Source organism: Chrysochloris asiatica, unplaced genomic scaffold (assembly GCF_000296735.1).
Source record: "Chrysochloris asiatica unplaced genomic scaffold, ChrAsi1.0 scaffold00042, whole genome shotgun sequence".
Taxonomy (NCBI): domain Eukaryota; kingdom Metazoa; phylum Chordata; class Mammalia; order Afrosoricida; family Chrysochloridae; genus Chrysochloris; species Chrysochloris asiatica.
This window is the reverse complement of record NW_006408560.1, coordinates 1,324,711-1,328,341: the sequence shown is the minus strand read 5'-3', so window position 1 is coordinate 1,328,341 and position 3,631 is coordinate 1,324,711. Positions and strand designations below refer to the sequence as shown.

Below are 3,631 nucleotides of genomic sequence, written 5' to 3'. Positions count from 1 at the left end.
GTTATGCCTGGCCCAAGTCCTGGTATTTTCAATCCCCCCTGGTGTAGTACTGTACGATAAGCACTGGACTGCTGACTGCAGAAGGTCTGTGTTTCAAACCCACCAGTAGCTCCTTGGAAACCTTAGACTGTGTTACTAGGATTTAGAACAGACTCTATGGCTCTTAACAACGACAATATGTATGTGAAAGCTGGACAATGAATAGTGAAGTCTGAAGAAGAATTACACTGTTTTGGACTCCCTAGTCTTTTGTCTTCATGTTAGGGTCAGTCAATGGGGATTAAGATTGTCAAATTTAGCAAGGAGCTCTGCGGGTAGAAGTGAATGAGGTTAAGACATTTATTTAGTCCACCCACACTCACGGCTCCTGTCCAGTACTTTCACATATCCCTTTTAGCAAATTCTACTTCTCTTGCCCCTTCAGACCTATGTTGTTGTTGTTTAGTGTTGTGGAGTTGATTCCGACTCATAGCAACCCTGCATACGGTCTCCAAGGAGCAGCTGGTGAGCTTGAACTTCTGACCTTGCGGTACAAAGCAACCTTGCAGTCCAGTGCACTAACCCACAGAGCCTTTCCCCTTGCTGTTCTCTGATGACACATCACTTGTTTGCTTTCTTCAGCTCTTTGTAAAGGAATAACCTCATATGGATGCGAAAGCTGGACAGTGAATAAGGAGGATCGTAGAAGAATTGATGCCTTTGAGTTGTGGTGTTGGAGGAGAATACTGAAAGTGCCATGGACTGCCAAGGGAACCAATAGATCTGTTTTGGAAGAAGTGCAGCTCCTTGGAGGCCAAGATGGCTAAGCTTCGTCTCTCATTCTTTGGGCATATTGTCAGGAGGGAACAGTCGCTGGAGAAGAGTGTTAGCCTGGGTAAGGTGGAGTGTCAGAGAAAAAGGGGAAGACCCCTAAGGAGATGGATTGGCCAGGTAGCATCATTGATGGCGTCAAGTGTGACAGCGGTAGTGAGGTTGGCCCAGGATGGGACATTGTTTCGTTCTGCTGTGCATGGGGTCCCTATGAGTCGGTTACGACTCGATGGCACCTGACAACAACAACAATTAACAGGTTTCCCATCATAAGTTTCAATTTTTAACAATTTAATTAAAAAAAAACCACTGTAGTTATTTCAGTTCTTGACTGCCCTGGTTACATCATTTCTAACCAAACATAGTCAACCTACATCCCATGTGATCATACTAAGGCAGAGCCAAAAACTGAGACCTTTGGACCCAGAAGTTATGAATAAGAAGTATATATTTATTAGCATAATGAAGAGATAAATAATACTGAACATAGAATTAAGAGAACATTTTGTCTAAGTTTTGGTTAGAGTCTTCATAAAGCCCTATTCAACTATGCTTCCTATTCTCGCCTTCCAGAGTTTGCTGCTGAAGCTTTACAAAAAAATCTTTACTTGGAATAATTTGAACAGCTATTTGGTTGTTGTTGTTTCATACAAATGAGTCTAAAGAAACATACTCCCTTCCCTTTCTGCACTTTGAGTTGGATACAACTGTGACTAATCGCACCACCAAGCATGTGGGGGAGCAAGATAAGTCAATAATGGGCGTAACAGTCTACTTTCCTCACTGGGTCTAGGTGAGGACTTGCTTTGGTCTGCAGATGAAACCATTGTTTTTACAGCCTGTTACTGCATTGCTTCTCAAACTAGGCTGTTAGGCAATCTGCTTCATGAGTCATAACCCTATAGTTTGTTTTTCTTTCTTTGACCTTCCTACCAGAAATATATATTTTTTCTGGATGATGAAAAACTGCCAGGTGGATCCCTTGCTTTGCTTGATCCCTGGATCATTTGTACACCTGTTTCTCATGCTGGCATTTACCACTGGGATTCCATGGTCTAAGCAGACTGCCAAGGTACATTTGTCATAGCATGGCTCATTACTACACAAACCAAAGGCAAGTCCATATCCTGAAACATAACTATTGAAATTGCCTATATGACTCCTTTTAAGCTAAACAGCATTTTATTCTATCTGTCCCCAACATCCCATTAAGAAAAAAAAAAAGAGAGAGAGAGAGAGAGAGAGAAAGAGAATCTGTACTGGCTTACTGGTTGTCTTTTTCACACAATCCTCTCTTCTCATTGCTGAGAATTCTTTTTTGCAGGCTCAGCCTGGCCTCAGGCTCTGAGACCAACCTTGTCAAGGACAGGGAGAGAGTAAGCAAACTCAAAAGATTCCACCCCAAGTAAACTTTGCTTTTCCAGTTCTGACTTTTAAGTCTAATTCTAGCAACAGGACTCCTGCTTTGCTCTGAGACCCAAAACTCCCCATGTGTCCCTGAATCAAGAAGTTGGGTAAGCACAGGAGACACAGTGACTTTGCTTCTGTGTACCTTGGGAAATATTTGGGAGACCTCTATGGTCCCTTTATATTCTTCTAGTAACTTTGTACTCGTTGTCTCACTTAACTCACCATTAGCTTGATTGGAGAAAAACCCACTTTTAATGGAACCAGGATGAAAATAGTTCATAACTCAGGAATCAGTGCTTTTTATTTTTAAGCAACATTTTTTTTTTCTTCCTTAACTTAAATGTGTTCAGAAATACTTGGATTTGGAGATTAATATAAATAAGATCTATATCACTGTAAGATCATTGTCCCGTGATAATCATAGCTAATGTTTGTTATTGTTGTTAAGTGCCTTGGAGTCTGTTCCAACTCATAGCATCCTGTATAGGGTTTCCGAGGAACAGCTGGTGGGTTTGAACTGCTGACCTGTGGTTCGCAGTCCAGAGTTGATGCTACAGCACCACAACTGGAGTCTATAACTAATGTTTAGGAATTTTTAATTCATGTGTGTAATATTTTAAATTTTTGAAATCATATAATACTTTCAACATACATTTTTGCCTCTAATGAATTTCAAAGTTCTTTTACATTGATGCCTGTTGATAATGATCCTCAGATAAAATTGGTCCCAAGACTAAGCATGCTATGTTAAATCATTTTAAAGCAAATAAGTGGAAGAAGGAATCCTTCAGGTGTAATACAAATTGTCCTTTGTCTTTATTAGGAAACATCAAGGCTATTCCAGAGTCAGTACCTTGCACCTGCCATTATATAGACAAAAGGGTATAAGAGGAAAACAACATAATGTAACTGACACCGGGAGCTCATTGATTCAGGAAACACTTAATTTCTCTCTTAAATTATGTAACATCTTACTGTCTCTTTCAACGTGGTGAATGTGGAGAAGTATCTGTTGTCAGGTGCCATTGAGTCACCACCGACTCATACAACCCTATGCACAACAGAATGAAACACTGCCCAGTCCTGGGCCAACTTCACAATCATTGCTATGCCTGAACCCATCACTGCCACCATTGTGCCAATCCATCTTGTTGTGGATCTTTTTCTTTTATGACCCTCCACTTTGTCAAACATGATATCCTTCTCTAGTGATTGGTCCATCCAGATAATATGTCCAAAGTATGAGAGATGAAATTTGGCCATCCCTGCTTCCAAGAAGCACTCTAGCTGTACTTCTTTCAATATGTATCTGCTTGTTCTTCTGACAGTCCATGGTACTTTCAGTATTCTCCTTCAACACCATAACTCAAATGCATCAATTCTTATACAGACTTCCTTGCTCACTGTCCAA

The 3,631-nt window shown here is 40.6% G+C and overlaps 1 pseudogene; it reads right to left on the bottom strand.

Moving 5' to 3' along the window:
• The window catches only part of LOC102820621, a 13,259-nt pseudogene extending 11,423 nt beyond the window's left edge, over nt 1-1,836 (bottom strand).
• Nucleotides 1,837-3,631: the final 1,795 nt, after the last annotated feature.